At 34.4% G+C, this 12,059-nt stretch overlaps 1 long non-coding RNA gene across 2 annotated transcripts; it reads right to left on the bottom strand.

Moving 5' to 3' along the window:
- Window positions 1–2,165: 2,165 nt before the first annotated feature.
- Window positions 2,166–12,059, bottom strand: LOC112917018 (uncharacterized). 2 transcript variants are annotated; one of them, XR_011996549.1, is made up of 5 exons: window positions 11,952–12,059; window positions 10,431–10,526; window positions 5,728–5,920; window positions 4,712–4,926; window positions 2,166–2,416 (listed from the first exon to the last, which is right to left on the bottom strand). It is a non-coding gene; the product is annotated as an uncharacterized lncRNA (long non-coding RNA). The 2 variants fall into 2 exon arrangements; XR_011996548.1 differs by lacking the exon at window positions 11,952–12,059 and having other exon boundaries at window positions 10,431–10,541.

Here is a 12,059-nt window from a genome sequence, read left to right as displayed (position 1 = left end):
AGAGATTCTTTTGGGAGATTTGGAGAGTAGAAGTGAGGCAGCAGTCATTTTGTAGCTTGTACACATTTTCACTGATCACAGCTTCATCTCTGGGTGTGATACAGTGGCAGCAGGCAGTGTTCCATCTTCCCCTGTATCCTCCTCCCCCCCCCACCCCCCCGCCCCGTATCCTCCTTCACCTGCTTCTGACTCCTGGGACAGATGTGTGTTTGGCCCCATGATCAAAGGCAGTCACCTACACCACACCACCAAGGGCAGAGGCAATATGAACAGGCACTGGTATCACTCTGTCCCCAAGAGGCTCAGCTTGTGATTATGGCCTCACCTTGTCCTTGATCTTCCCAATGTTTCCCCATATTGCCTTCCCAGGATCAGATGCAAAGGCAACAGCCTTGCAGACACTGCTTATCAGCGCCTACAATTGCATAAGATCTTAGCTATATGTGTGAACCTCCTAGTGTTTTTGCTTCATAAAAACTGAAAAGTATGATTACATACAAATTAAAACTTCTGAATATTAAAAACACATAAAAACATTTAAAGGCAAAACAAAAAACATGACAAAGTTTTAATGCCTTTAATACATGAAAAGTTCCCTCTGAATAAATTCTTAAAATACTATACAGCCAGAAAAGAGGAGAAAATAGGAATAGCTATGTTAAAGAAATACTGTAATTGGCCATTAGACATATAAAATCAATATAGAATATCAATTGTATTTAAAGAAATACAAATTAAAATAAAAATTGTTATAATCTACCAACTATAATTCACTAAACTGTTAAAAATGTAAGTCTAATCTCACTAATAATCAGAAAGTAAATTGATATAAGATTTTCAGAGATCAGTTTGGCCAGATCTATCTAGAATCTTGGGGAGATATTAATTCTCTTCTAGATCTCTAACTTAAGAACACAATTAGCATTTGAATAATAATACACAAAGATGTTCATTGCAGTGTTATTATACTAACAAACTACTACATACAAAGTTATTAGAAAATAATAGGAAATTGGTTAAATATATCGTGGGACATTCATAAGATTTTGTCATAAGTCTTCCTCAAAAACTATGTACTTGAATTATTAAAAAAATAATGTCCAAATACAGTGCAGTGCTATGTGAAAAGAATAGCCTATAAAACTTTGTTAAGTATAAGTTTTGTTACAAATCATAAATTAAATTGGGAGAGTGGGCTGGGGGGCAAGGGGGTGAGAGAGGCGGCCACGTGACCGTGCTGCAGGTGGGGTGTCCCACCTGAATGTACTATGTACTTGAATTATTAAAAAAATAATGTCCAAATACAGTGCAGTGCTATGTGAAAAGAATAGCCTATAAAACTTTGTTAAGTATAAGTTTTGTTACAAATCATAAATTAAATTAGATGTAAAAATAAAGGACTAGAAGAAAAATACACCAAAAATGAAAGTGATTATGTAGAAACTTATGGAATTTTTTAAACTTTTGTCCTTTGCTTTTCTTATATTTTTCTCTTTACACTTTGCTGTATTTAAAGCTTTTATAATTATAAAAGATAGATGCTGCTATTACATCAAATTATTGTCCCTAGATGATGGGATAAGGAGCAGCTTTCTGGTTTTATGGAATCCCATATTTTTATGTGTTAAGTTTATAATCTTTTTATAAAAATTATCCTTTTCACAATAACTCAGAGGCCAAGTGAGCACAATTAAATAAAGGTCTCAGATACCAGTTTTTACAAAAAATGAGATACCTTTCTTTTCCTCGCGAGTATGAGATCTGAGCTAGAAGATGAATACAAATAGTTAAACTATGTTTGGTAAAGGTCTTGCCATTATTTTTCAGAATGTGATTTTTCATGGCACGACAGTTCTAATTGTTAGAAAGCAATCATCTCATAGAGTTCAACAAATGGTTCTAATTCTATCCTCTTGAGCCACACAGAGTATATCTAATCCTTCCTTCACATGCAAGCCCTTCAAATATTTGAAAAGTTTTCATTCCCCCTGGGTTTTCTCAAGGCTAAATATCTCCAGATTCTTCAACTATTTTTCGTAGGTCATGATTTTGTCTCTTCAACTCAGATGTCATCCTTCAGACACATTTCTTTTTCAGACAATTAACAAATGAGAAAACCTTACTGACTAGCCACACACACACACAAAAAGACAAAAAGTCAATGGTAAGAATTTTTTCAGATTATTTTATTACTATTTATTAGAAAATAATTTCTTTTTCCTTTTAAAAGTTGAATTTCCAGAAACCGTTCTTCATTTTAACTCAAGTAGTCAAAGGATGCCTGGGTGGCTCAGCAGTTTAGTGCCTGCTTTAGCCCAGGGCATGTTCCTGGAGTCCTGGGATCAAGTCCCACATCAGGTTCTCTGCGTGGAGCGTGCTTCTCCCTAGGCTGATGTCTCTGCTTCTCTCTGTGTCTCTATGAGTAAATAAATAAAATCTTAAAAAAAAAAAAGTCAGAAAATTCCAAGTTAAGAACACACTTCACTAAATTATTTAAATACTCCTCAAAGCAGGGGGGCTGACTAGACTAGTGTTTAGGAGCATAGGCTTTGGAATCAAACCATCTACGTTCAAATCCTTCTCTACTATTGATAGCTGTAAGACCTTGAGCATAATTCTCTGTCCTTGTCCTTGATGTTTATAATGGTAAACATCTCCTAGGTTACCGAGAATTAAATAGGATATTGTATGAAAGCACTTAAGTCAGTGTCTAGCACATAGTAAAGTCTTTTTAAGTAAAACAGTTTATAAATGTTCTCAAAGTAATTTTAAAATCTTCTAAATAAGTCTATATGAAGATAGCGCCTATAGGAAATATATATACGAAGAGAGAATACAAAAGCATGAGTTATTAACAGTGGTTTTTGCAAAATTTCTAATCCTAAATGCATAATTTCATTTAAAAACTATAGTTTTAAATGGGGTGATGGACATTAAGGAGGCACATGATGTAACAAGCACTGGGTGCTATATAAGACTGATGAATCACTGACCTCTGCCTGAAGCCAATAATACCTTATATATCAATTAATTGAATTTAAATTTTAAAAAAATTTTAAAAAGAACAATTGGTACATACATATCCTTTTATGCCAATAAATATTGGCATAAAATAAATAAATATTTTTAAAAATTTGTACTTTCACAAATCAAATCAAATCAAGGATACAGACCTTTACTGTGAAGGAGGTAGATAAATAGAGATAGATAAATAGTTAACTAAATTGAACTAAATTAACTAAATTCAGTTTTCCAGGGGAGAAATGATGAGTGCTTGATTCATAGACACAACAACAATGAAGACTATCATTTTGTTGAGTGCTTACCCTGTGCTAAGCACTCTACTCAAAGAGGAGGAAGAAAGACAGAGGGAGGTAAGGGAGCAGAAAAAAGGAAGATGGGGAGAGGGGGCAAGGGGAGGGTAAGAAAAGGAAGGGCCAAGAGTGAGTGGTAGCTAACATGCAATGAGTGCAGGCACTGCATTGTTTCACAGGAACTGTTTCATTTAATACCATAAACCTACAACACTGCTACTAGAAACCATCTTTAGAGAGGTTAAGTACCTGCTTGAGGCAGAACAAATTCATTAACTGGCAAAGGATTCAGACCTAGTTCTAACCACTAAATTAGTATCAAGGAGGGAACTAGATTAGGGCAGCAAAAGGACAAGGAAGAAAATACAAAAGTCTGGTGTCTAAATGACAGAATCGGTAGCAATAGGAAGTATGGATTTGAGTGAGGATGGGAGGTGGAATAAAAAGAGTAGACAGTAATTCTTTGGTTTTTGCATTTCTGAGGCAATATCCAAGACACTCAAAGCAAAGAAAATTGAAATAGTTCAATTACGCTAAATCAATTTTACATTGTGAAGGAATTGAACACTAAAGGTCAATAACAACATTTAAAAGACTAAGGAACATTCCTTTTACTTAAATCTGATTCAGGGAAAGTAAAAATAAAACATGGAAGATAAAAAATACTTTCCTTTTTTTTTCCCTCATCAAGGTGATTTTTTTTAAGTTTGGTAACTTTTAGAAAGGTCCATATTTGCCTCAGTTTGATAAAATAAAGTTTAGCAATGGGGAATGGCTATAACCATATTTTCTTAAATTCATACACCAAAGGAAACCTTTCAGGACCAGCAGCGTGTTTTAATCATGCCATGTTCACTTTCAGAGGGATGTGGAGTCTGGCTGGTGATATTCCAATGCCGATGCTTTCTTCTTCTAGACACACACCTGATTAAAGGCTACAGGATCAAAGAGCAAACCACTTACAGCAAAGTGCTACAGATCCCAAAGCTCATCTGTGAATGGAATCATTTAAAACTATTTTAAAGGGTCATCACAAAGAGGGTGCTTATTTTTAGAAATAAGTTTTCTTTTGATACAAAGAAAAATGTTGGCCATTTCCCTTATGTTTATAACAACATTCCAATTTAATCTTCAGTTTAAAAATTCTTTAATTATTGCACAACAGTGTTTTGTTGATTGCATAACATTCACATCTCTATTTGATACTAAAATCTAGACTTTTCTACGTTTGTGTGTGTGCATGCGCATGCACATTCTTTTCCTTTATGGTAATGATATATGTTAAAGCTTTGGTTTATAAATTTGATTCTGCTCTCAGGGGAAAGCTATAAACATGAGTGATGGGAAAAAATATGTTATAAAAACATCATATTTTAAGTTATTTCATTATGACTTACCCAAATCTTTTTCTGGTAACAGCAGTGGAGCTGAAAAAGAGGATGGTATTGGAAAGCCTGGGTGGTTCAGTATTTGAGCATCTGCCTTCTTTTGGCTCAGGGCACGATCCAGGAATTCCGAGTCCCCTGTATGGAGTCTCAAATTGGGCTCTGCACAGGGAGCCTGCTTCTCTCTCCGCCTCTCTCTGTGTCTCTCATGAATGAATAAATAAAATCTTAAAAAAAAAAAAAAAAAAAAAAGAGGATGGTATTGTGTAGGTATCTATTCCAAAAGTTTATTCCTCTGAATTCCACATTCCTATCTTCTACCACTTAAAGTCATTGACATATATATAGACATAAGGTCTTCAAGTAAAAGTAACCAATAGATTTGGAATTGTTTCTGGAGTGATGATTAGAATCTTGCACTGAAAAGGAACTTCTAATCTAAATTTCTTTTGTTAGTTATCATGACTATCACTGAAAAAGCTGGAAGAATATATGCCAAAACACACAACCACATGTTTTTTGTCCAGTCATACATAAGAAAGAATCCAGCATAATTACTCTTGAATTAAAATCAAAAGCAAGTTTGTAAGATCTATGTCGTTAGAAATACTGAGATTTCATCTAGTATATAGTTGATAACGATCATTATATTTACTCCACTTTTGTTTATAGTGAAATTAAAAGTTGAAAGACAGAAAAAGTCCCAGCAATTTAAATAAATTATATGAAAGAAAACACTGCATGCCACTGTATACCTTTATGAGCCTTTGGCATTTCTGTTCTGAGTAAATATATTGTTCTAATATAGTATAATTTTTTAATTTTCCTTGTCTTAAACTATTTTATAAAATTGGAGTGACCTTTTAAAAACAAACAAGCAAACAAACAAAAAACAAAAGAAGTTTGTCTGCTCCTAGAAGACAGAACCAAAAAAACATTGGGCAAATTTAAAAACACATACACACATTAGCTTTGCTTCTCTACAATTTAGTCATTATAGTAGAATATAAGTTTCAAACACACAAAACCTCGAGTCTCCTGGTGCATCTTGTGTTACCATCTCTTATTCCACTGGAATTCCTACGTTGGAGCAGAGTGTTCTTAGGATAATTTAGCTTAAAAAAAAAAAAAAAAAAAAGCTACAGTTCTTCCTTGTTGTCTATTCAAATTATCCAGAGATGCTGTAGAGAGTTCTTTCCCTTGTTTTTCTCCTTAATTGTTCTAGAAGAGAGCAAATTAATTCAGTAATTTTTTTTAACTTTGATGAGTGATGTTTCACCTAAATGTTCATTCTATTTTCTTGTAAGAGAATGCAGCATGTTATAAAAGTGGTAATTTTGTCAGTATGTGGTTATACTTTTTTTGCTGTTTCTATAATCAATTATTTTTCCAGAGTTCCATAGGTCATTCATGTCAGATAAGTTTACCAGGTGATCAAATGGTAAACCTGAAAAATAATGTTTAACTCTCAAGGTTCTTTTGAAACTCACTTGAAATAATGTGCATGATTGTTAAGTAAAAGTGAAAACATGAAGCAATAAAAGAGGCATTTTTGATTGTTGGTGAAACCTCATTTCAATCCTACAAGTCTTCAAAAACAAGTTCCAACTCCCTCAACAAGGTTTATTACTAGATAACTAAGAATGTTGTCTATTCATGTCATCTATTAAAACAAGGCATAATGGTCATGTAGAGCTCTGGACGGTTTCTGAATCAATGAGACCACATTCTGCCCAATATTTACTATGACTAGTTATATTAACTTGTTAGCAGAAATTTAATTTTTAAAATTTTAATTTTTTTAAATTGATATAAAAAGTTGTAATACTTGTTTGTCACAGCTTCTTAAGTTTTGTCTCTATCATGCAGTGTTTATGCTAATAGCAGCACATATGGCAGCAATGTACTGACCTTTGAATATGCTGAGATAAAACTTGTGATCTACCATTATGGGATTCATGCTTTATGCTTTGTTTGTTTTGTTTTTAAAAGCTGTGATGATTTTAAGCTGATCTATCCGACTCTTTTCAGGTCTCCCTCACATCCAATGGCATGCACTTAGGAAACAGCTGGCAAAAGTTCAAGGTGCAATCTGTGGCTAAGAATGGAGAAACACTAACTGGCTTATGGACAGATGGACCAATAGCTCTGGCCTGATTAGCTAACTGAACGAAGATACAAAGCTAATCATGTGCTTCCTCTCTAGGCAGACCATTTGTTTTTAAAACCAAGTGAAAAGCTGCATATTCCCTGAGGATAGCAACCAATCAGAGACTCACAGCAATGCCCTCTCTACTTTAGTATTTCCAGACATCACCTGTGTACCTGAATGAATGAATGAGTAGTGAAAGAGTAAATCTCTGTGGTATCCATTATCATGCCTACTGTTTGGGGAGTACAAAGATGAACATATATCATGGTTATTGTGCTTAAAGGGCAATATAGAAGGCAGGAAAAAATGGCCACAAATAAATGTAATCTGATAGTATTTTATTCCCCTAGAAGAGCTGCCAGGTTTCAAGTCCTGATTAAATAGGAGTGTCTGTGATCTGATTTTTTCTCCATGCCACCACTCTGATTAAGCTCTGCCTCTGATTCCCCAATAGCTGGGGTCTACACTGATCAACATGGAATCTTAGATGTACACCTTTAAGCAATCAGACTTACTTGTATACGCACTTAGCTTATCCATAGGGAGCTGTGCCTAAGTGCCCACACTGTTTCCCAGTTCAAAAAAGCAACTTCTCCTTACCCCTCAATTGTCCTCACAACACTTAAAAACAAATGAATCAATCTGGCATTGTTCTCCCAATCCCATCACACTAAATGGAAGTCAGCACAAAAGTCAGAGTTTCAGAACCAAAATAGGAGATGCCTTAGATTAATGTTATTTCTTGCAGATTCTAAGAGTCAAACAGTTTATTAAATACATGAGATGAAAAATTAACAAAGCCTAACAGTGTTTGTGCAACCTCTCCACAAAGTTAACACTTTTCCAGAGGATGGCTTGATCTCTAAGAGAATTTAAAAGGCATGGGAGTAAATTATGCATGGAAAACACACAAAACAGTTTAAAAGCAGGCTGTTTTCTAAGAATCTAATTAAAGCCTCATTGAAAATTTTAAACATTTCACTCTAGCAGATAGTTTGCTCTGGCCTTGATTACTTTCTTACTGATGATCTTTACTGCTCAGTATTTTACTTCTGACCTTTTTACTACGGAGGTAAATCTGATTTGGGTTTTCAATTGCTCCTGTGTTAGCAATAATGGTACTAGAATCAGAAGGATTTACTTTCCAACTGAAGATACTTCAGGATACTTGAGGGTATTTGATGATACCTGTATCCCTGTATCCACACATCCACCATCTAGAAAACAGCAGTCATATGTGCCAATCAACAGTAGGGTGCAAACTTGAGTTCACAATATTATGAATTTGAAAGTCAGCAGTTTTGTATGCTGTCCAGCTATTTTCCTGACCACTGGGAAGTAGACAGGGAGGAAAACATCTGAGATTATTAGTATATCTGTCTCTCTTTTTACTTCCATCACTACCAAGAAAGAGCCAAGACCAAGAGAAAAAGAAGTTTTGAAACATTTTATAAATTATAGCTAATGACTGGGGATCCCTGGGTGGCTCAGCGGTTTGGTGCCAGCCTTTGGCCCAGGGTGTGATCCTGGAGTCCTGGGATCGAGTCCCACGTCAGGCTCCCTGCATGGAGACTGTTTCTCCCTCTGCCTGTGTCTCTGCCTTTCTTTCTCTCTCTGTCTCTCATGAATAAATAAATAAAATCTTTAAAAAGTATATAGCTAATTATGATTTTTGCAAGTCTTCAATTGACCTTAACCATTAAAAAATATCTTAGAGCAATACTTCATAAGTCTTAAGTGTTTTCACATACAATATCACTTACCATATAATATTGTGTGGCTGTCTCAGACATCAATTGCATATTCATGAAAAAAAGGGGGGGGCGGAATGTGGCAGTCCTTTTGTTTGTTTCTTATCTCCAGTAAGTAGGCATATAAAACAGCTAATATTGCCATTAGATTAGGAAACCAGAGAGTAAGAAGTACATGATTTTGTTCAATATCACCTGATAATAACAGAATGAAATTAGGGTTTTTGGATAGGTACATTTATATATTTTTCTTCAAGTCCGCTTTTTCCTCCATTATGCCATTCTTTTTTTAAAAAAGATTTTTTTAATCTCAAAATCTAGATCTTACTGTTTAGTAAGATGAAGTTCTCTAGATTGATTCAGTTCATCTAGATGTGAAAAATCTTAGACCTATACAAGAAAATATACAAGTTGTCTGACCCCTTATCCCCAAACACAAGGATAGGGCATTACAACATAGATAAGGATAACATTATAGACACTCTCCCCCCACTCCCCCCAAAAAGGGAGGGGGAATGGCGGTAGAGGGATGGGAATCACTGCTACCCAGAGAACTTGAGATCCAACAGAGAATGGGCTGGTAGTATGTTGATCAGGATTCAAGGCTTGGGAAAGCCTTGAATTCATTCAATAATTTATCATGGGCCTCATATGAGCCAGGCATTAGGGATTCAGTAATGAATGAGACATCATCCATAAATAAATGAAAATGACAGTCTAAGATATTAATCAACTAATTATAAAATTAATAATGTAGTAACAGTGAAATTACACACAGTAAATAAAACAAATAAGAGTATATATCTAGACTAGTATAGGGGGAAGAAAAATTTTCCCGCAGGAGGAAATGTCAAGTTGTCCTTGATATTTGAGTTGCATTCTGGAGCATAAATAAAATACAAACTAGAAGCATAAGTATGCGTGTGCATGGGAAGTAGGGGGTTGGAGGGAGAGAAAATTCATTCCTGGGCAGAGGGAACAACATTGCAAAAATCAAAGCCTAGGAAGGATTATTGCTTTTTAGAGTATTTTGCAAATGTGGATACCAACTGGTGGATTACAAAATCAATTTATGGGACATAATAACTATTACATGGAATAATAAAAAATTAGAGATCATCACATTAACTAAGAGTAGGTATTGTTTTATAAAACTTCAGTCAAATATGTATATTTTTCTTAGCAGTGGGTCATGATGTAAAGTATTTTTCTTACTCTACAGCAGTCCAAATAGCTTGAAGCTACTGTTTTAAGGGATTGAGAAAGGTCAGTGGGGCTTGAGGATATCTTAAAATGAAGCTGATACAGCAAGAAGATAGCAAATAATGATAGCCACGTTAAGGTTTCAGTCTTTAGGCTAAGAACAATAGGTAGTCACTGAAGAATTTTAGCTGGGAGAGAAAAATGATCAGATTTAAACTTGAAAATATTACTCTGGCTCTATAATACAGAAAACAGGTAGGTATGGGGGTCAAGAATAGCTATAGAGAGAATAATTCAGAAAATATTGTATTCATTAAGTGATGGATGCTAGCCTGGGTAAGAATGGTGGCACAGAAGTAGGTGGATTCAAAACACAGAATATTAGTTTAAAGAATATAAGTTGGCATTGAAAAATGGTAAATGAATAATAAACTATCAAAAATGAAAAAATTGTTGAAATAAGAAATTCAATGGAGGCTTCAGAGCAAATTAGACACAGTTGGTAAGATCATTAACAAACAGGAAGAAAGAGCTGAAGAAATTATGCAAAATGCAATGCAGTGCAGGTGGCAGAGATAAAAAGTACGAAAGGGAGGAAGGTTTTTTGGGGAACTCAAAAACACACCTGATGAACCAGGAAGAATTATCCAAAGAGATAACTTTCCAGAACTAATGCAAGACAAAAGCCATTTTCAGAATCAGAGGACCAATGAATCCCAACCTGTATAAATAAAATTCACACTTTAGACATATCATAGTGAAACTTCACAACACTAATGAAAAGATCCTAAAAACAACCTGGGGAAAGTCTCATTACAAAAGGAATGCACAAGAAAAAAACGCATTATTGTATAAAATATCTAAACTTATGAAATTACAATAAAAAAACAGAATGGACGTAAGTAAGTAGGGAGGAAGATCACTGTAGTAAACACTTTCCTTGTATCATTCGGGAGAGTCAGAGATACTAATTTTAGGACATTGTTAAAAAAAAACACGTATTAAAATTTCTAGAATGATCATTAAATAGAAATAAAACATTTAGTTGCCCAACTAGAAGGAAAAAAAATCTTAAGGTAAGAAATATGGAGTGGGGTAATAAAAGCCAAAGTGAGACAAGTAGAAAGCTTGTAATGAGATGGTAGAAATAAACCCATATAGGTTAGTAATCATAATGAAAGGAAATGGATTTAACTCAGCAGTTAATAGAAACAATTGTCAGACTGGTTCCAAAAACTCTAGATAAACGAGAATGTGAAAACATCGTGTTCATCAATACTTAGTTGAATTAAATATGGTATATCCCAACAATGGAATACCACAAAGCAGTGAAAAAGGATCAAATACAGCTGAATACACCAACATGAATATATTAACATGGATGAATCTCAGTGTTGAGAAAAGTAAGCAATAAGTTACTAAGCATGATTTTGATTAAATTCATGTCAAAAACATGCAAAAACATGTTAGGTATATGTGTGTGTCTGTAAAACCATACAGAAAAGCAAAGGAATTATTAACACAAAAGTCATGGTAATGGTTGCTTCTTAGGGGCAAAGAGGAAAATTAATGAGAGGCCCACAAGCTTGTCAAAGTTACTAGGACCATTCTATTCCTTAAGTTGAGTAGCAAGTAGGAGTATTGGGTAAATGAACACTGGTTTTTAACTTTTATGTATTTCATATTTTAAAAAGCATAAACATATGCTTGTGAATGCATGGAAACTTTTAAAAAGTATACAAGAAACCGTTTACTGAATGTAAGCCTCATGAACTCTTGCTCTTTCATGTGTTTTCAGTGCCTGTAAAATTTGCTGGGATAGAAGAGGGCCTATTTATTGAGTGGAAACAAGAACACAAAAAAGAAAATTAATCACTACATAATTTGTGCCCAATGCCTTACTGGGATAGTTTACATATAATCAAAAGTTACAGTTAAATCCAGAACCAGGTAATTTGTTTTTATGCAAATGAACAAATTGTAGGTAATATGTAAAAATAGCCATTAGTTATAGTTGTTTTTTTTTCCCCTCTCTGATGGATACTAGTAATCTATAGTGGCATCATCTCTCAAGTTCAAAGGGCAATATGTGAAAAGCAAAAAGTGGTAGGAAAAGTGAACATCAATTATTCATATAATGGATCACCTTGAAGGAGCAAACCATAAACAGAAGAAAAATCAAAGAGATGTTCATCAAAGTTTTGTCTGTTCCAAATAGATTTTTTTGGTGGGGTCACTGTATCCAATGATTATG

The sequence above is a fragment of the Vulpes vulpes genome, chromosome 13, assembly GCF_048418805.1.
Source record: "Vulpes vulpes isolate BD-2025 chromosome 13, VulVul3, whole genome shotgun sequence".
Classification (NCBI taxonomy): domain Eukaryota; kingdom Metazoa; phylum Chordata; class Mammalia; order Carnivora; family Canidae; genus Vulpes; species Vulpes vulpes.
The sequence above is the reverse complement of the archived record's forward strand: the minus strand, read 5'-3'. Positions and strand labels throughout refer to the sequence as shown.